At 37.6% G+C, this 24,770-nt stretch overlaps 1 non-coding gene across 1 annotated transcript; it reads right to left on the minus strand.

Moving 5' to 3' along the window:
• Nucleotides 1-21,487: 21,487 nt before the first annotated feature.
• LOC133047916 (U6 spliceosomal RNA) lies at nt 21,488-21,594 on the minus strand. Its single transcript, XR_009690918.1, has one exon. It is a non-coding gene; the product is annotated as a U6 spliceosomal RNA (small nuclear RNA).
• Nucleotides 21,595-24,770: the final 3,176 nt, after the last annotated feature.

Below are 24,770 nucleotides of genomic sequence, written 5' to 3' on the forward strand. Positions count from 1 at the left end.
CACTCCATGGGACTTGATAGTGATGTAGGTCATCACCAATAGTTTTAGCAGCATCAGTTAGGATGTTGCTGGGTATTGTGGAATCACACTGATGTGTGCAACAGTGCAAGAGTGTAGTAAAAAGAGCTTTACTGTAACACCGGTGGAACGTCATAGCTTTTCTTTTGTAACATTTTGTATTCCTCCTTCTCCAATAATGATTCCTCCTTAATTCCCACAAAGTATAAAAGTCAATTTGAGTGAAATAGGTACAGTCGTTTTAATAATGCCAAGCCATAAGTGAAGTAGAATTATTTCAAGAGATATATTTAAAATCACTTCTTGAATGTCCCCTCCCATCTTATTTTTTTATGTTTTTGCTCTTCCTGGTATCCTTCATTTGAGGAAGAGGGCTAATGAGCAAATGACCTTCATAGTGTGGGCTTTGACATGTGAGATCATTCAAGATGGAAATAGCATAGAAACAAGTGGGAGAAGGAATTTAAGAACAAGGATTTCAGATTAAAATGTGGAAATCCCTTGAGGTGTTCTTTTCCCTTCGGTGGCCCACAAGGATGAGAATCAACCTGACAGCTCCGGAGAACAAAGTGCATACATAAGCCAGGAGAGCTAGTTGTGTGTAACTCACGAACTTTATTTTCCTTTTGTTAATCTTCAATTCTTATTAAAAATTTATTTGACTAATTCTGCTTTATTACATTCATGATTAGGAGATTGAAAAAAAAAAGCCCTAACATTCTTATATAATCATCTGGGCAGAGCTTTGGAAGAGAAAATAACATCTTTCCTGGTGAAGCACTGCTGGCAAAGGGGATTGTTGGGAAATTTCCAGAGGAAGGTGAATCTGAGTACATGGAGATTCACAATGATTCTTCCTCCCATAGACATTTCTCCTCCAATGCTACTTGGAGGATTCATCTTAATTTTCTTAAGGGACATAACTTTTACCTATATGCATTCAATTTGGAAAAAATAGTAACTTAAGAAATAAAGTGTACTCTTCACCCCCTCCTAGTTTTTACAGTTTTATTTTTAAAAGTTTCTATTGGAATATAGTTGATTTACAATATTGCATTTGTTTCTGCTATATAACAAAGTGAATCAGTTATAGATATTACATATGTTTATATATATGTGTGTGTGTATATATATGTATATATATGTGTGTGTATATATATGTGTATATATATTATATATGTGTATATATACATATATCTCCACTTTTTAAAAGAGTCTTTTCCCATATAGGCCATTACAGAATATTAAGTAGAGTTCCCTGTGCTTTACAGTAGGTCCTTATTAGGGCACTGGTGTTTTTTAATACATTATAGAATTTGGGGAGTTTTTCCCCTAGTCAATATCCTGACAAAACCCCTCAAGAATAGAACAAATATGAAATATTAAATCCCAGAGTCAGTAAAGATTGCTGTTGAGTTAAGGACTATTGAGTGTAAGAATAAGTCAACATCAAAATATGTAATACTATAAATCACTAAATTAATAAATAAAAGGATAAAACATGTGATCATCTCTTTATTGCTAAAGAAGCATTTGATATAATTCATTTTCCATTCTTGATAAGAAACTCTTGATAATACAATGCAATATACTAACAAATATTCTTAACATAATAAAAATATAATTTTGTTCCATATTTTAAAAAGAGCAGCATCTAGAACATCTAGAAACCATTCCTTTACATTCAGGAACAAAAGAAAATGTTCATTATGCTATCTTTCTTGAATGAAGTATAGCTAATGCAATAAAATTAAGGAAAATAAATAAATGTAAAAGTTATGACAGAAAAGACAAAATATTGGCAGGTAATATGGTTGTATGGATTAAAAATCTAAGTGATTTACCTGAAAAATTATTATAGCAATAAGAAATTTCAGTGAAGTGGTTAGTATATTAAGAAAAAAACTGTCTTCCTATATACAAACTAAAACATAATAGAAAAGTATAATTGAAGGGAAGCACCTATTAACCACAGCCACAAAGAGATTGAATACCTAGCAATAAATTTAAGAAATGTAAAGCATCTATGTGAATGAAAATTTAGAATACTATTGAGTTATCCAAGAACACTCAAATAGAAAACTATTTTCTTAGATAAATATCATTATGATGCTATTATCATAAATATCGTTATGATGTCTAGTCTCTCTCATAAATCTGTGTTTAAAATTCTCCTTAATAATTACACTAAGAGATTTTTATATGAACTACAAAAACTGTTCTAACTTTCTTATGTTAAAATAAGCAGTAAATTTTAGGGAATTTCTAAAGAAACAAATAAAAATTATTGCTTTTTGAATGTTCTCACAGGATAGTTAGTCCTACAGGATATTGAATGTATTATAGCTATATAATAATTTAAAGGCTGGTATTGGCACTTGTATAAATAATGTGTAGTTCAATAAAACAGTAAGATGTCCAGATACGGGCTCAATATATTTGTGAATTTGGTGTGTGTTAAAGGTGGTATTGAAAAATCACGGGGAAAAGATGAATTATTCAACAAATGGTGCTGAGACAACTGCATGGCCATCTGGAAAAAAAATAAAACTGGCTCCCACTCTAATTTCACATGGAGCCAAGATTTTAATGTAAAAAAATTATCATAAAAATATTATGCTAAAACATAGCTAAAATAAAATATTTTTGAAAGAAGAAAGCATTTGTAAATGTCATATAAAACTAGAAGCCATTCAAGAACTTTTCTATAAATTTGACTGAAAATAACACTTCCATGGAAAAATAGCCATAAGTAAAATAAAAATCACAAATTTAGAAAAATTTAATAACATATCATAGGCAAAAAGCTAACTTTTATTCATTAATAAAGTAATAATAATCCAATAAAAATAAGAGCAAAAGTCATAAGATAGTTCAGAGAAAGAAATTATAGATGACTCAAACTTATGAAAGCATACTTAAGTACTTTACAAGATAGAAAATAAAGATAAATTAAAACCACAGTGATTTAGGTGAAAATGCTATTAGATTAGCAAAGATGAAAAAATTCTATAATGCACACTTATATTCTATGTGAATAGAGTTAATAATAGAACAATAATGAGAATTACCATTTTTTTGAGTGCTTATCTTGTGTCAGGTACTGTCCTGAGCTTAAATATGTTAATTAACCAGCTCCTCACAATGATCCTGTAGAGCAAGTACAATTCTTATTCCTGTTTGCAGGTGGTGAAACAGATCTAGAAAGAACTAACTTGCTTAGTTGTGATGAAAGTAAGCGACAGAAGTAGAAATGGAAACCAGGAGATCTGGCTAAAAGATATGCAAGTATTAATAGCTATACTCAGCTATTGGTTGCCCTCCAAATGATCTGTGACAAAAATTACAAGTATAGTCATTTTAACCCTGAAATTCTGTCCTACATATTTACTCACAGTTACCAAATGATGAATCCACCCAGATATCCACTGTAGCCTCGTCTGTGAGAGCTGTTGATTGGAAACAAAAGTTGGATAGGAACTGGTTATAATAGGGCTTCCCTGGTGGCTTAGAGAGTAAAGAATCTGCCTGTAATGAGGGAGACCCAGGCTCAATCCCTGAGTCAGGAATATCCCCTGAAGGAGGAAATGGCAACCCCCTCCAGTATTTTTGCCTGGAAAATCCCATGGACAGAGGAGCCTGGCAGGCTACAGTCCATGGGGTTGCAAAGAGTCGGACACAACTGAGTGACTAACACACTGAACTGATATATACTGATATATATGGTAGAGCCATACGATGGAATCCTAGCCAGCTGAAAACAAAATGAGAGAGCGCTTCAATTTGTCTGTACAAATACTACTATTCATCTAAAGAAAAGTATATTTCTATAATAGGTGATGTTATATTAGTTATATTAGAATATCCCCAGGCGGATGCTCATGAAATAGGTAATTGCAGCAGTGTTGGGGAGGGAGCTTGGGGATCGGCAGTGGAGGAAGACTTACTTTTCATTGTATAGCCTTTGGTATTGTTTACTTTTTGCACTATGTTGAATGTATTATCCATCCAAAGCTGAAATATGTACACTGAATAAATGTTTTACATGGTTTTTAGAAATGGCTACAGCAATATTCTGCAATGTTGTCTGTAGAGAGGGGCAGGAAACGCACCCTCTTGGGCATGGCTGCTTCTAATAACAGCAGGTATGATGGGAATGAGTTGTGTTTGGGGATGGTATTGAGGAGCATCGAAGGTTGGTATCTACTGGGCTTCTTCTCTGCCTGCAGAAACACTTCCCACATCCTTATAAGGGATGTTGAGATGCTGCTGAGGATCACCTCCCCGTTCTTGCCTGTCCCCACTGCGTACATACACGGCAGGTGCTGGAGGTGCCTGCACGTCTGAACTATTACATTTGAGCTTTCTGGAGACATATTCAAGTGCTGTCTCTCTGCCCGATTCTGCACTTGATCATTCACTGGTTTAATAGCCCAGAATCTTTCCTTTCTTTTTTTCAATACCATAGTCCCCCAGTTCTTAGAGATAACCTAAATCTGAGTGTTTATTCTAAAAGGATGGACATTTGAGATTTGCTTTCTCCAAGCTCCTTTCTCACCCAGTGATTGTGGCTTCCTCCCTATAAACCCACCTACTCCCAGACACTCTGGTCTCCTCTTGCCTGTATGGCTTTGCTGTATTAGCTGGAATGGAGGGGCTCCCCATTGTGCTAGGCAGAAACTTTATGGTCTAGAGATATGGTGAGTTGGATGAGAATTAAGATATAGCTACTGATGATGCCAAGATATGTTAATTTTTTTCATTCAGTCTAAATTTGGTTCCAGGCACTTTTCTGGTTCGTGTTCATGTTTGTTGCTGCTAAATAATGAAGAGCAGAGGTGTCCTGGAGAAACAGTCTCTCTGTCATTTTGCCACAAATGTCTCCACTGGGGTTATTTTCCTGTGTTCTTTACTGGGAGCACAGTCTTAGTCGATGCACCACCAGGGAAGTCCCTATTTTCCCATGTTCCTGAACAAAAGATTCTGAGCTGTGAAAACATGGGATTGGACATTGGCATTGGTTAAATAATTTGCCAAGGTGTTCCTTTCCAGGTAAATGAGGAGACATTCTGAGTAGCATGTTTCTTCTTGGTATTTAGGGCAATAAAACTCACTTATTGCCCTTAAAAATTCACAGATGACTCATGAATCAATTAAAATTTTAAAGTAGCTCATTATCTTAAAAGTTAACTTTAGATGGTTGATCATGATTAATAGATTACAGAATTTGAAAAATTAATGAAAAATGACTGCATCTTGTTATTATAACACTGGGCTGAATACTCCAGTGTAATTAATGATAAAAGTGATGCCTACAACATGGAAGTACGTGGGCAAATTGTTATAATCATTGGCTCTGACAAATACTTATATCACCATTGAGGCCTATTATGTACAAGACACAGTAGGAACTGCTAAGTCTTCTTTGCTACATAGTCGTAATCATAGCTGTCATATTTTACGACAGTCTAAAGTTAACTTCAGATGAATTAAAGGGTGATATTTTAAAAAGTCAATGAAAAAGAAAATGTTTCTGAAAACAATATCTCCAAATGGGAAGCAAATTAAATTGTGAAAATAAATACTCAGTAGTTTTAATCAAATTAAAAAACAAAGACTAGGGGGAGGAGCCAAGATGGCGGAGGAGTAGGACGGGGAGACCACTTTCTCTCCTACAAATTCATCAAAAGAATAACTGAACGCAGAGCAAACTTCGCAAAACAACTTCTGATCGCTAGCTGAGGTCATCAGGCGCCCAGAAAAGCAGCCCATTGTCTTCGAAAGGAGGGCTGCATAGTTGGAGAAGTCCTGAGACTACAGGAAGAATAAAACTGAAATCCAGAGGCAGGAGACTTAAGCCCAAAACCTGAGAACACCAGAAAACTCCTGACTACAAGGAACTTTAAGTAATAAGTGACTGTCCAAAAGCCTCCATACCTACACTGAAACCAACCACCACACAAGAGCCAATAAGTTTTAGAGCAAGACATACCACGCAAATTCTCCAGCAACGCAGGAACATAGCCCTGAACATCAACATACAGGCTGCCCAAGGTCACACCTAACACATAGACCCATCTCAAAACTCATTACTGGGCACTCCATTGCTCTCCAAAGAGTAGAAATCAAGTTCCACGCACCAGAACACTGACGCAAGCTTCCCTAACCAGGAAATCTCGACAAGCCAATCGTCTAACCCTACCCACTGGGTTAATCCTCCACAACAAAAAGGAACCACAGACCTCCAGAATACAGAAAGCCTACTCCAGATACAGCAATCTAAACAAGATGAAAAGGCAAAGAAATACCCAACAGGTAAAGGAACATGAAAAATGCCCACCAAGTCAAACAAAAGAGGAGGAGATAGGGAATCTACCTGAAAAAGAATTTAGAATAATGATAATAAAAATGATCCAAAATCTTGAGAACAAAATGGAGTTACAGATAAATAGCCTGGAAACAAAGATTGAAAAGATTCAAGAACTGTTTAATAAAGACCTAGAAGAAATAAAAAAGAGTCAATTACAAATGAATAATGCAATGAATGAGATCAAAAACACTTTGGAGGGAACCAAGAGTAGAATAACGGAGGCAGAAGATAGGATAAGTGAGGTAGAAGATAAAATGGTGGAAATAAATGAAGCAGAGAGGAAAAAAGAAAAAAGGATCAAAAGAAATGAGGACAACCTCAGGGACCTCTGGGACACTGTGAAACGCCCCAACATTCGAATCATAGGAGTTCCAGAAGAAGAAGACAAAAAGAAAGGCCATGAGAAAATACTCGAGGAGATAATAGCTGAAAACTTCCCTAAAATGGGGAAGGAAATAGCCACCCAAGTCCAAGAAACCCAGAGAGTCCCAAACAGGATAAACCCAAGGCGAAACACCCCAAGACACATATTAATCAAATTAACAAAGATCAAACACAAAGAACAAATATTAAAAGCAGCAAGGGAAAAACAACAAATAACACACAAAGGGATTCCCATAAGGATAACAGCTGATCTATCAATAGAAACCCTCCAGGCCAGAAGGGAATGGCAGGACGTACTGAAAGTAATGAAAGAGAATAACCTACAACCTAGATTACTGTATCCAGCAAGGATCTCATTCAGATATGAAGGAGAATTTAAAAGCTTTACAGATAAGCAAAAGCTGAGAGAATTCAGCACCACCAAACCAGCTCTTCAACAAATGCTAAAGGATCTTCTCTAGACAGGAAATGCAGAAAGGTTGTATAAACGTGAACCCAAAACAACAAAGTAAATGGCAGCGGGACCACACCTATCAATAATTACCCTAAATGTAAATGGGTTGAATGCCCCAACCAAAAGACAAAGATTGGCTGAATGGATACAAAAACAAGACCCCTATATATGCTGTCTACAAGAGACCCACCTCAAAACAAGAGACACATACAGACTAAAAGTGAAGGGCTGGAAAAAAGTATTTCATGCAAACGGAGACCAAAAGAAAGCAGGAGTCGCAATACTCATATCAGATAAAATAGACTTTCAAATAAAGGAAGTGAAAAGAGACAAAGAAGGACACTACATAATGATCAAAGGATCAATCAAAAAAGAAGATATAACAATTATAAATATATATGCACCCAACATAGGAGCACCGCAATATGTACGGCAAACGCTAACAAGTATGAAAGAGGAAATTAATAGTAACACAATAATAGTGGGAGACTTTAATACCCCACTCACAACTATGGATAGATCAACTAAACAGAAAATTAACAAGGAAACACAAACCTTAAATGACACAATGGACCAGCTAGACCTAATTGATATCTATAGGACATTTCACCCCAAAACAATCAACTTCACCTTTTTCTCAAGTGCACACGGAACCTTCTCCAGAATAGATCACATCCTGGGCCATAAATCTGGTCTTGGAAAATTCAAAAAAATTGAAATCATTCCAGTCATCTTTTCTGACCACAGTGCAGTAAGATTAGATCTCAATTACAGGGAAAAAATTGTTAAAACTTCAAACATATGGAGGCTAAATAACACGCTTCTGAATAACCAACAAATCATAGAAGAAATCAAAAAAGAAATCAAAATATGTATAGAAATGAATGAAAATGAAAACACAACAACCCAAAACCTATGGGACACTGTAAAAGCAGTGCTAAGGGGAAGGTTCATAGCATTACAGGCTTACATCAAGAAACTGGAAAAAAACCAATTAAATAACCTAACTCTACACCTAAAGCAATTAGAGAAGGAAGAAATGAAGAACCCCAGAGTTAGCAGAAGGAAAGAAATCTTAAAAATCAGGGCAGAAATAAATGCAAAAGAAACTAAAGAGACCATAGCAAAAATCAACAAAGCTAAAAGCTGGTTTTTTGAAAAAATAAACAAAATTGACAAACCATTAGCAAGACTCATTAAGAAACAAAGAGAGAAAAACCAAATTAACAAAATTAGAAATGAAAATGGAGAGATCACAACAGACAACACTGAAATACAAAGGATCATAAGAGACTACTACCAGCAGCTCTATGCCATAAAATGGACAACTTGGATGAAATGGACAAATTCTTAGAAAAGTATAACTTTCCAAAACTGAACCAGGAAGAAATAGAAGATCTTAACAGACCCATCACAAGCAAGGAAATCGAAACTGTCATCAAAAATCTTCCAGCAAACAAAAGCCCAGGACCAGATGGCTTCACAGCTGAATTCTACCAAAAATTTAGAGAAGAGCTAACACCTATCTTACTCAAACTCTTCCAGAAAATTCCAGAAGAAGGTAAGCTTCCAAACTCATTCTATGAGGCCACCATCACCCTAATTCCAAAACCAGACAAAGATGCCACAAAAAAAGAAAACTACAGGCCAATATCACTGATGAACATAGATGCAAAAATCCTTAACAAAATTCTAGCAAACAGAATCCAACAACATATTAAAAAAATCATACACCATGACCAAGTGGGCTTTATCCCAGGAATGCAAGGATTCTTTAATATCCGCAAATCAATCAATGTAATACACCACATTAACAAATTGAAAGATAAAAACCATATGATTATCTCAATAGATGCAGAGAAAGCCTTTGACAAAATTCAACACTCATTTATGATTAAAACTCTCCAAAAAGCAGGAATAGAAGGAACATACCTCAACATAATAAAAGCTATATATGACAAACCCACAGCAAGCATCACCCTCAATGGTGAAAAATTGAAGGCATTTCCCCTGAAATCAGGAACAAGACAAGGGTGCCCACTCTCACCACTACTATTCAACATAGTGTTGGAAGTGCTGGCCACAGCAATCAGAGCAGAAAAAGAAGTAAAAGGAATCCAGATAGGAAAAGAAGAAGTAAAACTCTCACTGTTTGCAGATGACATGATCCTCTACATAGAAAACCCTAAAGATTCTACCAGAAAATTACTAGAGCTAATCAATGAATATAGTATAGTTGCAGGATATAAAATTAACACACAGAAATCCCTTGCATTCCTATATACTAACAATGAAAAAACAGACAGAGAAATTAAGGAAATAATACCATTCACCATTGCAACAAAAAGAATAAAATACTTAGGAGTATATCTCCCTAAAGAAACAAAGGACCTATACATAGAAAACTATAAAACACTGATGAAAGAAATCAAAGAGGACACAAACAGATGGAGAAACATACCGTGTTCATGGATTGGAAGAATTAATATTGTCAAAATGGCTATTCTACCCAAAGCAGTCTATAGATTCAATGCAATCCCTATCAAGCTACCAACGGTATTTTTCACAGAACTAGACCAAAGAATTTCACAATTTGTATGGAAATACAAAAAACCTTGAATAGCCAAAGTAATCTTGAGAAAGAAGAATGGAACTGGAGGAATCAACCTGCCTGACTTCAGACTCTACTACAAAGCCACAGTCATCAAGACAGTATGGTACTGGCACAAAGACAGAAATATAGATCAATGGAACAGAATAGAAAGCCCAGAGATAAATCCACGAACCTATGGACACCTTATTTTTGACAAAGGAGGCAAGGATATACAATGGAAAAAAGACAACCTCTTTAACAAGTGGTGCTGGGAAAACTGGTCAACCACTTGTAAAAGAATGAAACTAGAACACTTTCTAACACCATACACAAAAATAAACTCAAAATGGATTAAAGATCTAAATGTAAGACCAGAAACTATAAAACTCCTAGAGGAGAACATAGGCAAAACACTCTCCGACATAAATCAAAGCAAGATCCTCTATGACCCACCTCCCAGAATATTGGAAATAAAAGCAAAACTAAACAAATGGGACCTAATGAAACTTAAAAGCTTTTGCACTACAAAGGAAACTATAAGTAAGGTGAAAAGACAGCCCTCAGATTGGGAGAAAATAATAGCAAATGAAGCAACAGACAAAGGATTAATCTCAAAAATATACAAGCAACTCCTGCAGCTCAATTCCAGAAAAATAAATGACCCAATCAAAAAATGGGCCAAAGAACTAAACAGACATTTCTCCAAAGAAGACATACAGATGGCTAACAAACACATGAAAAGATGCTCAACATCACTCATTATTAGAGAAATGCAAATCAAAACCACAATGAGGTACCATTACACGCCAGTCAGGATGGCTGCTATCCAAAAGTCTACAAGCAATAAATGCTGGAGAGGGTGTGGAGAAAAGGGAACCCTCTTACACTGTTGGTGGGAATGCAAACTAGTACAGCCGCTATGGAAAAAAAGTGTGGAGATTTCTTAAAAAACTGGAAATAGAACTGCCATATGACCCAGCAATCCCACTTCTGGGCATACACACTGAGGAAACCAGATCTGAAAGAGACACGTGCACCCCAATGTTCATCGCAGCACTGTTTATAATAGCCAGGACATGGAAGCAACCTCGATGCCCATCAGCAGATGAATGGATAAGGAAGCTGTGGTACATATACACCATGGAATATTACTCAGCCATTAAAAAGAATTCATTTGAACCAGTCCTAATGAGATGGATGAAGCTGGAGCCCATTATACAGAGTGAAGTAAGCCAGAAAGATAAAGAATATTACAGCATACTGACACATGTATATGGAATTTAGAAAGGTGATAACGATAACCCTATATGCAGAACAGAAAAAGAGACACAGAAACACAGAACAGACTTTTGAACTTTGTGGGAGAATGTGAGGGTGGGATATTTGAAAAGAACAGCATGTATACTATCTATGGTGAAACAGATCACCAGCCCAGGTGGGATGCACGAGACAAGTGCTCGGGCCTGGTGCACTGGGAAGACCCAGAGGAATCGGGTGGAGAGGGAGGTGGGAGGGGGGATCGGGATTGGGAATACATGTAAATCCATGGCTGATTCATATCAATGTATGACAAAACCCACTGGGAAAAAAAAATAATAATAAAAAAAAATAAAAAATAAAAAAGTGATTGCAAACAAAACTAGCAACATTAAAAAAAAAAAAAACAAAAAAAAAAACAAAAAAAAAATAAAAAACAAAGACTAACTGAAGAAAACAGTTGAAACAACTAGAAGATATTTCACCAGAAGTTTATATATAATAACAATTTTACTGCTATTATTAATAATGCTACAGTATATACTCTTTTTTTATATGCAAAAGTTTTTTAATACCGTTTTACAAAACCACCACAATATTGTAAAGTAATTAGCCTCCAGTAAAATTAAAAAAAATCAAACTTGTACAATATATACTCTAAGAAAAAATTCCTGTCTAGTAGCAATTCCATTTTTAGAATCTAAGAAAGAAAATTCAGAGTAATCTTTAAAAATGGAATTATCTTCCTGTATTTTTTTAAACATGAAACTCTTAAGTGAATTCAGGTTAAAGACCAAACTCCTCATTTTGGCTTATAAAGCCCTATAGATTCATACCCGTCTTCTTCCCTCTTAAAAAAAAAAAAAAACTATTTAGTCTTATCTCTGGTCACTGCTACCTATTACCTCTTCTCTAATAGTGTTAAGAAATCCAAATGTCTGTGTTCTTTCTTACCTCCTTTCTGTGTCTGAGAGGACGGGAGAGGTTGTGTTTGGTACTTGTAATGCTCATTTGGATTCAGATAACTCAGATTCCTCTCCCTGTGTTGGCCTGTTGTTGCAAGTCCCTGAATTCTTCAATACATCACTTGGCTTCCTTATTTCTGCCCATACGTCTTTTAATATTCCCTTCCTTAAAGTTTCTTCAAATCCCAGGTTAGGTTGCCATGCTTCTTGCTGGGACCCTAAATGATATAGCACTCAAAATTCAGAATTAAGCATTGACATTTTTCACATTTTCCCTGGTGGCTCAGATGGTAAAGAATCCTCCTGCAATGCAGGAGTTGCAAGTTCGATCCCAGGGTTGGGAAGATCCCCTGGAGAAGGGAGTGGCAACCCCCTCCAGTATTCTGGCCTAGAGAATCCTGTGGACAGAGGCTACAGTCCATGGGGTTGCAAAGAGGCAGACATGGCTGAGTGACTTTCACTTTCAAATTAAAACAGAACTTTATTGAGGTATGATTTATACATAATAAAATGCACCTACTCTGATCATCTAGTTTGATGAATTTTGCTAAAGGTATATATCTGTGTAACCACCACATAGTCGAGAAAAAGTGCATGTCCATTACCTCCAAAAGTTTCCTCTGCACTTTCTTGGTCAAATTCCCCACTCCAGTTTTCTAATCTGTTTATTTGTATTCTAGAATTTTAGCTAGGTTAAATCTACATTATGACTTGCTTGTATCTGACTTCCTTTGTTCAGCATGTTTTTGAGATTCATCCGTATTGTTGCATTTATCTGTTAATCACATTTTTTTATTTTTAAGTAGTGTTCAGTTGTATGGATATTTTAAAATTTATTTATCCATCCCTCTGTTCATGGGTATTTGTTTTCTGGTTTTGACTATTATAAGTAAGGCTACATGTGTATGGACATTCATTTACAAATATTTGTGTAGACATATGTGTGTTTGTTTGTTTGTTTTGAGGGAGCTGCATTTTCCCTGGTGGCTCAGATGGTAAAGGAGAATTTCTGGGATATATGATAAGAGGTCAACTTTAAAAGGACCTATCATGAATTTATACAAAGTGGTGGTACCCATTCACAGTCTCACCAGCCATGTATTAGAGTTCCAGTTGCTCTATATGCTCATGTAGTGCTTGTGATTTTCAGCATATTTAATTATATGTATTTCTCATTGTTGGAGCTATTTTGTTGTGGCTTCAATTTCCATTTCCCTGATGACTAATGATACTGAGCATTTTATCATACAGTTTTTCATCATCCATTTGCCCATTAAAAACAGGATTATTTGTCATAATTTTGAAGGCATACATTCTGGATCCAAGTCTTTTGTTAGATACACGCATTGTAAATATTTTTTCCCCTGATTTTCCTTTATCTTAGTAATGTTTTACAAACAGCAGGTAGTTTAAACTTGGAAGTCCAATTTAACTCATTATGGCCTTTAAGTTTTGTGTCCTGCCTGTGAAATTTTTGCCTATCTCTGCCTTTTGAAGATTTTATCCTATGTTTTCTTCTGTAAAGTTCTTTTACTTTTTAGGGGAAAAAAGAAACCTCTGTAGGTAAACTTAAAATTGCTCCATTTCCCCTTCCTTCCTGCATTCCCCTCCTTTCATTTTAGTGCAAACCATGATCTTGAACTTCACTTATACATCTTTATCTGTGTTGTATAATTCTGCCATATAAGTTCTTATGCATCATAATATTTAACAATATTTCATGAGTTTATAAAACTTACATAAATGATTTCATCTGTATGTGCATACAAATGAAAAAAGCTCTCATTTAGTTTTTTCTGTGTGACAATTCATCCCCAAATATAGTGACTTAAATTCATAACCAGTTTTTTGCTATTTGCTCAGGTAACCTTTCAAACAAGAAATTTGATTTTTACTTATTCTTAATCCAAGACAGAGAGAGATTCCCTCCATCTACATAATCTATCTATCTATCCACCCATCTACAGAGAGACACACAGGGAGAGATAGACACATACACAGAGAATGTTTAATTTTATTTAAGAAGAATGAATGAAACCAAGTTTTAAGCAATTCTTTAGTTGTTCTCTGCTATGGACATGTGCATGGACAAGGACTGAAGATATTTTTTTTAAGGCCTTATTCCAGAGTCACAGAGGTAGGTTACAGATACTGATGGCCAAAGGGAACCTTTACAGGAACTTGTTGAGATAACACATATTTACTTACCCCTTAACTTATTTTTACTTATCATATCTGTCCACCTGGGCAATACATAGGAATCAGCTTATTCTTTTCAACAGGTAAGGCCGTGAATATGGTAGCTGAATCATAGAGAAAATAACCAAAAGGCTATATGCGTGGAGGGAATAATGAGGAGCAACGAAACTAGGCAACTTCTAAAATTCTGTGTTATAGAAATTTTATATTTTACCTGTTGATGAAAAATTTAAAAATAGGAACCAAAGTATTGTTTAACCACAAACTATTAGTTTTTATGAGCACAATGCTTATATCATATTGCTAGACTATGAAATGGGTAAAGTGGTGGCAGATAGCTAGCTTCAAATTCATAAACTTCTTTTTCCTCCTGAACACACATCTCAGCTACCTTCCCAATCTGAGTGCACATAGGTAAGACCATGTAACTTAATTCTTTCATACAGAATGTGTGTGGAAATGGTGTTTGCCACTCTCAGGATTGTCTCTTCATCATATGTGATCCTTCACCTTCTCTCTTTGCCTCATTAGCCGATCGGAAGTGGAAGACTCAGCAGAGACTCTGAGGCCCCAGGGGAAATGCAGAGCCCCTGAATGAAAGGAACATTTGAGGACTATGAGTTACATACATTGTAAAATCTTTGCAAATTTTTAATGCAATTCACATATAAACACAAAAAGTCAGGGATACAATATCAGTCAAGGAGTGTGAACTTCACTCTTCAGCCCAAATTTCTGTCCACTTTTATCTTTTTTATTCTTGATGATGAATGCTTATCTTGACTTTTAGATCTCTCTTGAGAAAGGCAAGCTCTTCTCTACTTCCTCATCTGGGGAAGGGTGCGTTAAAGTGTCTTCTGGTGTATGCTTGGAAACTGAAGCAAAAGACACGATATTGTGAGGAAACTGAAGTGAATAGAAGACAGGTGAACAATCCTTGCTCAGAAAGAGCAGAGAGCTAAGACAGCTGATGTTGTCAACTGCAGAAACTGTGGAATTTCTCTCTGGCTTCTAGCAATGAGTAATTTGGTGCCAATTGATTTTCTGCCCTTTAGAATCTCTGCTCTAGATCGATATCAGGGAGGCAGAATCCAGTCAATTTACCATAGACCACTGGCCCACCCTAGCCTAGCAAAGATGATGTGCTATGGTTGGCAGCCCTACCAAGAACATATGAAAAAGAGCAAGGTAAATTTCATGAAGTCAGTAGACATTTAACTGATGTAAGAGGGAGAAGAGGTACATGGAAGACTTACAACAGAACACATCTGCTACAAAGGCGGAACTTTAAAGTCATTGATATCTTGATGTAAATAAATTTATTAGATTTCATCCTATATGTGTGTACATGGCAAAGCAAAGAGGAAAGTTATTGAGTGTTATAATCTGACCACATGCTAGGGATTCTTATGAAAATTATACCATTTTATGAAAAGTCAGGAGTAGAGGAGGTGATAAAAGAAAAGTGCTGTAAAGAGGGGGATACAAGAAAGGACCAAAGGCTACCTGAAACAAAGTTTTCTATACCAGCTTTGCCTAGTTATAGAAATCATTTGACTATTGGCCCGTGAGTTTGCTATTCAATTGTTTCTCATCCCTACAAGAGTTGATTGTCTTTAGATGTTTTGTCTTACTTCTCAGTAGCAACCAATCAGAGATTTTAAAAATGACCAACTGTGGATAGAGTTCTCTTGGAATTCCATATGATTTATTTTGTAGTAGAAATAAATGAGAAGTACTAGTTGTGTGTCAAGGAAGGAGGGGAAAACCATAAATCAAAAGTTACATACCATTAAATTACCTTTCAGACTTTAACAAATGGAATTTCAGGAGGGAAGAAAGTCGAGAAGCACAGATGAAGCACAAGTGCTTAGAAATTCATTTTTTTAAGGGTTTGGAGACTAAGATCTGTTTTGGTATGTTGGCATGACCCAACTGGGGAGGTCAGAAAACCATCACAGGCTTTTGCTTGTAGAGCAGGTGCACCTTGCTGTAAATAATCTTTGTAGTTCTGACTCTGAAAGCTGATATTAGATGTGTTCAGCCAGCTGACTCCTGATTATAGTTCCTCTTGTGTTCATTTCCTCCCTTTGTACTCCTTAACAGGCATCCAGCTCATTGACTTGAAGTTTCTGACTTTTGATAGCATTCCTAGAGTTGAATGATTTTGGCATTTTGGTATTTAAAGCGAGAATGAATGATGTTTCATGTGCTTGTACTCTTCTAAAATCTTGTGTCCCTCAATAGTCCGTCTTATATAAAGCTACATTTTGAGTAAAGAAATGTAGCTTTGTTTATGTTATTAACAATATTTGAGAGAGATTCCATGTTGAATTCCCTCTGGCTATGGGACATTTATTAACCAGGCCCTTTTTATAGGATTTTAAAAAATTCCAAAATAGAGTGAAATCTCATCAATTCAGGTTTTTAAGATTTAAGAATTTGTGATCATTTGGGAGGGATTATTTACTTTTGTACAATGAAAAGGAACAATGTGAGTAATATTTTGGGGACATGTTTAATCTGGATAAAGAAACTAAACCTTTCAGTCATATTCAAAGCACTTATTTAGTGGTTATGGATAAATTACTCTTATCTGTTCAGTGTGCCTAGTGGGATTTCAAGCATCTTCCCAACACAGTCATCGCAGTGGTAGTGTTGGTCCTTGTTTCCCTTGTCAGTCAGTTCAGTCACTCAGTCGTGTCCGACTCTTTGTGACCCCACGGACTGCAGCACGCCAGCCTTCCCTGTCCATCACCAACTCCCGGAGCCTGCTCAAACTCATGTCCGTTGAGTTGGTGATGCCATCCAACCATCTCATCTTCTGTTGTCCCCTTCTCCTCCTGCCCCCAATCCCTCCCAGCATCAGGGTCTTTTCCAGTGAGTCAGTTCTTCTCATCAGCTGGCCAAAGTATTGGAGCTTCAGCTTCAGCATCAGTCCTTCCAGTTAATAGTCAGGACTGATTTTCTTTAGGATTGACTGGTTTGATCTCCATGCAGTCCAAGGGACTCTCAAGAGTCTTCTCCCACACCACAGTTCATAAGTGTAAATTTCCTTGTATCAGAGGGAAAACTGTTTCCGAGAATAATTTTCAAGAAGCATGAGGCTTAAGTGCTTCGAAATCTTGCAATAAGAATGAAATGGTAGCTGATGATGTTCCATTTGGAACATCCCCAGAGCTGTATTGAAGCCATGTGTATACCTTCATTAGTGTTGTAAACAAATTACACCTACGGGAAAAGAGTCATCTTCAGCTACAAAACAGGGTTGACATACAGAGTTAACAAAATAGTAGCTGCTTTCTTGGGTACAGAGGGACAGTTATAAGACTGAGTCTCTGTCAGGGATGTAAGGGACCAATAATTCCCCTATTGCTGTAGGTACAATTGATCAGAGGATGTAGTTTTCCCTCAAGAGGGAGAATATCTAAGAAATTTCACAGGTGATAGAGACTAAAATTATGCCTGGTAAATTTGAAGAATTTGTGTTCTTTAGTTACAACTATATATTTAAGTATGGTATCAGACCTAAAATTAGTATTATGTGTTGCCTTGACATCTGGCGGAAGTTGGAAGAGACTTGCATTGTCCAATCCAAGTACCCCTCCCTACTTTGCTTCCGCAGATAAAACCTTCCAGCCAAACAACCCTCCATATCAAAGAAACCAAGTGCAGTTCCTGCTTATCTCTGAGTAGGGGGTTTCATTTCCCTGTCAGCCCACAAATTATTCAAACAAACCAATTACATCATTTTGTGGGAAACTTGGGGTTCCCCTCCCTCTCCATATTACAAAATCTGCCTTCCACAGCCCGGGTTGTCCATTCTATCCTGTTCTTAAGTAAAACTGCCCTATGGCCCTGCGTAGTGTCCCCTCCTCTGGATCAAGCCTTTACGTGACAAATAACTGTTGCTCATATCATCTGTCTAGAGTTGAATGTCTTATGGCCATCTGCGTAACCCTAGGGTAAGTAAATTCCCTCACCAATGATGCAGGGAGGAGGTGATTTAAACAGAAAAACACCAACATAGAACATTAAAAGATCTCAGTAGCTGTAATCTCAAGATTATTTAAAATGATGTCATTTATTTTGAGAGAAGAGAAGAGAGTATGTCAAATATATAGTAAAAAGAAGGCATACGTGGAAATGTTCAACAGTAAAATTCATGAATTGCTTCAATCGATAGAGTTGTTGTTGTTATGACATAGCTTGTATTCTAATTATGTTTCAGCTCAGTGAGATTAAGTTTGAATTTGGAATCCAATCTTTAAGTTAGTATTTCTGCCGCTGTACGCTATCTCTATTTTCCTATACACCAACTTTAATGAGAGTTTTTATCACTAATGGATGTTGAAATTTGCCAGATGCCTTTTTTCGTGTCTATTGAGATGACTGTATTTTTTTCCTTCTTTTATCACATTGTTTGGTTTGCAGATTTTGAACCATCCTTGCATCTCTTGAATAAATCCCACTTGATCACAGTGTATGATCCTTTCTACATAGAGTTGAATTTGGTTTGCCAATATTGTGCAGAGAATGTTTGCATTTATATTCATCAGAGATATTAACTTGTTTCTTTCCCCCAGTTCTGTTAGCTTTCTTATTACTATTGCTTTGAACTCTTTATCTGGTAAATTATTTATTTCGGTTTCATTAAGGCTTTTCTCAAGATTATTTTTTCTTGTTCTTTGTTTGAAGCATAGTCTTTTGTCTTCTCATTTTGTTTAACTTTCTCTCTCTTTCTATGAAGTTAGGTGAAACAGTTGCCTGTCCTGTCTTGAAGGTGTGTCCTTGTCAACATTGCCTGTATCCTGTGCCTTTGGAGTTGCATCAAAGGTAAGCATGAGCCATGTCTTCCCCTGGTGTGTGCTGGTCATCACTGCATTGGTGGAAAGTAGAGCTGGAGTTGGTGGGGCTAGAGCTAGAGCCTGGTGTAAATAGGGGCTTCTCCTGTGCTCAATGGTTGTCCCTGCCTATGGGGGCCAGGGGTGGGACTGGAGGGCTTGAGTAGGAGACCTCAGCTAGTTGGTTGTGTGATGGCATTCTCAGCCTTGGTTTGGGGTGTGAAAGTGAAAGTCACTCAGTTGTGTCCGTGGAATTTTCCAGGCCTGAATACTGGAGTGGGTAGCCTTTACCTTTTCCAGGGGATCTTCCCAACCCAGGGATCAAACCCAGGCCTCCCACATTGCAGGCGGATTCTTTACCAGCTGAGCCAGCAGGAAGCCATGGTTTGGGGTGTGACTAGGGCTTAAGGGTTTGGGGCTGCACTTCCGTGATAGTTTCCTTTTCCCCTGATGTGTGTGCATTAGTTAGAGGCTGCATCAGGGATGGTGGGGTTGGTGTCACACTACAGCTGCCTCTGCCTTAGTGAGGAGCAGTGCTAGAGCAAGAGGGCCTGGAGTGGGAGTCTGGGACAGGCTGGGGGTTGCCCTAGGGTGTTCCTGGCAAGTCAACGGGAACTCCGGGCAGTCTTCAGTCTGCTGTCTCTGTGACTGGGTGTAAAAACGAATGTGTGTGTGCTGTTTAAGGGCAGAGTCTTGGTTTCTTACAGTCCTCTGGTAAGTCCCACTGATTTTCAAACCTGCTAAAGGGGCTTGTCTTTCCACTGATGTAATGTCTAATATGTGGCTTGAGCCCCTCGCTCTCCAGGGGGAGAACCCTGAGCCTGTGCTATTTCCCTCCTCTTCTGTGTCGTGGTGTGGGTGTGGGGTGTGGGGTTTGGGTCCCGACCACATCACTTCTCCTCCCTTCCTAACAAACTCTGTGTGGATCTTCCTTTATAGCCTTGGTTGTCCTGCTAGTCCCCAGGTTGAGTTGAGCGAGAGACATTCTATGTGTAGTTTTTCTTTAAATTAATTTATTTTTTAATTGAAAGATAGTTGCTTTACAGAATTTTCTTGTTTTTTGTCAAACTTCAACATGAATCAGCCATGGGTATACATATATCCCCTCCCTTTTGAACCTCCCTCCCATCTCCCTCCCCATCCCACCCCTCTAGGTTGATACAGAGCCCCTGTTTGAGTTTCCTGAGCCTTACAGCAAATTCCCGATGGCTGTCTATTTTACATACGGTAATGTAAGTTTCCATGTTACTCTTTCCATATATCTCACCCTCTCCTCCCCTCTCTCCATATCCATAAATCTATTCTCTATGTCTGTTTCTCCATTGTTGCCCTGCAAATAAATTTTTCAGTACCATTTTTCTAGATTCTGTATATATGCATTAAAATATGATATTTATCTTTCTCTTTCTGACTTACTTTACTCTGTATAATAGGCTCTAGTAGGTTCATCCACCTCATTAGAACTGACTCAAATGTGTTCCTTTTTATGGCTGAGTAATATTCCATTATGTATATGGACCACAACTTCTTTATCCATTCATCTGTCAATGGGCATCTAGGTTGCTTCCCTGTTTTAGCTGTTGTAAATGAACAATGGGACAGTTCTGCATTAGTGCTGCAGTGAACAATGGGATACACGTGTCTTTTTCAATTTTGGTTTTCTCAGGGTATGTGCCTAGGAGTGGGATTGCTGGGCCATATGGTTTTTTAAGGAATCTCCATACTGTCTTCCATAGTGGCTGTATCAATTTACATTCCCACCAACAGTGCAAGAGCATTCCCTTTTCTCCACACCCTCTCCAGCATTTATTGTTTGCAGGCTTTTTGATGATGGCCATTCTGACTGGTGTGAGGTGATATCTCATTGTAGTTTTGATTTGCATTTGTCTAGTAATGAGCGATGTTGAGCATCTTTTCATGTGTTTGTTAGCCATCTGTATGTCTTCTTTGGAGAAATGTCTGTTTAGGTCTTTTCCCCACTTTTTGATTGGTTGTTTTTCTGGTACTGAGTTGTATGAGCTACTTGTATATTTTGGAAATTAATCCTTTGTCAGTTGTTTCATTTGCTATTATCTTCTCCTATTCTGAGGGTTGTCTTTTCACCTTGCTTATAGTTTCCTTTGCTGTGCAAAAGCTTTTAAGTTTAATAAGGTCCCACTTTTTATTTTTATTTTTATTTCTGTTACTCTAGGAGGTGGGTCATAGAGAATCTTGCTTTGATTTATGTCATCAAGTGTTCTGCCTTTGTTTTCCTCAAAAAGTTTTCTACTTTCTGGTCTAACATTTAGGTCTTTAATCCATTTTGAATTTATCTTTGTGTATGGTGTTAGGAAGTGTTCTAGTTTCATTCTCTTACATGTAGCTGTCCAGTTTCCCCAGAATCATTTATTGAAGAGGCTGTCTAAAACTATGGAATGCTTCAGGAATTTTCATGTCATCCTTTCACAGGGGTCATGCTAATCTTCTCTGTATCATTCCAATTTTACTATATGTGCTGCCAAAGCAAGCACTAGTTGTAGTTTTGATGTGTTCATGAGCAGATAGGAGCCTAGCATCATTTTGGTCCCATCTCCCACTTGCAAACTATTTCTGATGTCAGTTTCTGTGGGCTCATAGAGCATGCTGTCGTCAGTCTTTTGTTGTTATTCAGTTTCTCAGTCGTGTCCAACTCTTTGAGACCCCATGGACTGCAGACTACCAGTTTCCCTGTCCTTCACTATTTCCCAGAGTTTGCTCAAACTCATGTCCATTGAATTGGTGATGCCATCCAACCGTCTCATCCTCTGTTGTCTCCTTCTGCTCCTGCCTTCAGTCTTTCCCAGCATCAGGGTCTTTTCCAATGAGTTGGCTCTTCACATCAGTTGGCCAAAGTATTGGAGCTTCAGCTTTAGCACCAGCCCTTCCAATGAATATTCAGGGTTGATGTCCTTTAGGATTGACTGGTTTGTTATCCTGGCTGTCCAAGGGACTCTCAGGAATATTTTCCAGTACCACAGTTTGAAAACATCAATTCTTCAGTGCTGAGTTTAGTCATCAGTCTATTTACTTGCATTTAAAAAAATGACCAATTAGCTTCTATTGAGTCATTGAAAAGAATGGATGGGAACTCATGCCATTTCCTTGGAGGTACCCCTCACTTCCATTCCTGTGTTCAGAATGTATATTTGGGTCCTATAGGGTTTTCTCTTTTTTGTATTGATTTTCTAAAACTCTTTTGCTCTAACCATTCAAGTTGGCAAATTTCTATGATAGATTTCTTTCTATGATCACATTATATTTGATTTACATGGAAATCTCCACCTGGGGTTGGAGTGAAACACTTAGGAACTCTGAAGGTGCTTGTTGTAGGGAAAGACTTGAAGTCAGTGGAAGCATATCAGAGGGAGTGTGTTATGAGGACCAGGTGAATCCAAATTTGCTACACAGCTGCTGATTTCAGGAAATGATTTCCAAGTTGCAAAGATCTATTTACAAATGACCCCTAGCAGCTACCAAAATTAATTCTTAATCCCTTGAACTTCAAAGCTTTTTCTTAGTCATTGAACCTCAATCCTATTTTTTTTTTTACAAAGTTTCATGCAAAGAGCATATTTCCATAAAATGGTAGATTGGCTCACATGGGGTGGGCACTATGCTCCACCTATGTGGTTTGGTATGCAGAATCCAGCTGCACGAGATGAGGACAGGATTGGTGCTCTTTGAAAAGATGGGAGGACAGCAACACCTGTTTACTACCTCTAGAGTCTCTGGGACTTTGACAAGCTAGGGTAGTAAACAGCAATACAGTTTAAAAAAAGAGTTATCATTTAGCTCTCAGCTAGTGAGTTTTCCCCCTTCTGAATTTTATTTTATTTTTAAAAAAGTTCATCTTTATTTTTGGTACAGAAATTCACTTCAAAGACTACTGTTTTGTAAAATCTCCTGGGTTCTTGGTTTTCTATCTCTAATTCAGGAAGGGAAGTTGCAGGCTTATACTTCATTTTCTTTTAAATCTTGAATCAAACAATGAAATACATTGTCTCTCACAGTCTAATGTAGATACAGACATGCAGTTTTAATAGGAACTTGGGATGCAATTGTAGTGGGACACAAGAAAAGCAGCTTCTAGATCTGATCTGTGTTGGGATTTATTTGCTGTTGTTCAGTCCCTAAGTCGTGTCCAACTCTTTGCAACCCCACAGACTGCAGCACGCCAGACTTCCCTGTCTTTCACTGTCTCATAGAATTTGCTCTGATTCATGTCCATCGAGTTGGTGATGCCATCCAACCATCGCATCCACTGTCATCCCTTTCTCCTCCTGCCTTCAGTCTTTCCCAGCCCCAGCGTCTTCTCCAATGAGTCTGCTCTTTGCATCAGGTGGCCAAAGTATCAGAGCTTCAGCATCAGCACCAGTCCTTCCAATGAGAATTCAAGGTTGATTTCCTTTAGGATTGACTGGTTTGATATCCTTGTTTTCCATGGGACTCTCAAAAGTCTTCTCCAGCACCATAGTTGGGGTTTATGGAGAAGGTAATATTTCAAAAGATGCTTTATGGAAGACTAGAAATTTGTAAGCAAAGGGAGAAAATGTAGAAGGACATCCAGGCAGAGAGATGATATTTTAGGCAGGTAAAAGGCCAGGTGAAAGGAGCAGTATGTGTTTTAGTGATGTGAGAGGACACACTGGATACATGGCTGGGGAGACAAGTCACGGTGGGAATCTTATGTCATACAAAGATACATTTATTTTCTCCAGTGGTCCATGGAATCTGACCGAAGGGTTTTAAGGGAAAGTTTGGGTATTATCAGATTCATATTCAGTAAAGAGCTCTGTAACAGTTGTGTAAAATTTGTTTTAGAAAGAGAAGTTAGACCAGAGGTAGGGAAGTTGTAATATTTTTGATGAACTATAACAAGGCAAGGTAGTGGTCATGGAAATGAAGAGAGAAAAAAAGTCAGCAAATTCAATGACAGAATCTACATATTTTGATACTGAATGTATGTGGTGGTAGATGTGTAAGCAACCACATTCAGCTCCTGAAGTGGGGCCATGCAGAGGGTTAGTGTCAAGGTCAGTGGAGAGTTATTGGTCCCTCATTGCTTCTGCTTCTGTATTTTTGGCCTGGGCTTGCTATTAGTCTGCATGGCCAGTACTCAGGAAAAGCTAGACCTGAACTGGAAAAGCAAGACAGACTTGCTGACACTCACTGATACCCCTGTGTCCATCCTTTGCTGCTTCTAACTGTACTCAGGGAATATTGTTCTTATGAATTTTTGTAGAAGAGATTATAAGCAGATGAACGTTAGTTTTCTAAGTGATGAGAAAATTTTGGTAGAAGGGCTAACAGTGAGAATTGGGTTTATTGAAATATAACTTAAGACAAAATAAATACACTAAAAAAGGTACCAGTACTACTAGTGGACACAATTTCTAGTAAATAGGTAATAGTTACGAATTGTTGTTGTTATTGTAGTTTAGTCACTAAGTTGTGTCCAACTCTTTTGTGACCCCATGGACTGTAGCCCACCAGGCTCTTCTGTCCATGGAGTTCTCCAGTCAAGAATACTGGGGTGGGTTGCCATTTCCTTCCCCAGAGGATCTTCCCAACCCAGGGATGAAACTTGCATCTCTTGCACTGGCAGGTGGATTCTTTACCACTGAGTGACATGGGAAGCCAGTTATGAATAATAGACACTAAATAATAT

This window comes from Dama dama, chromosome 27, assembly GCF_033118175.1.
Source record: "Dama dama isolate Ldn47 chromosome 27, ASM3311817v1, whole genome shotgun sequence".
NCBI classification, from domain to species: domain Eukaryota; kingdom Metazoa; phylum Chordata; class Mammalia; order Artiodactyla; family Cervidae; genus Dama; species Dama dama.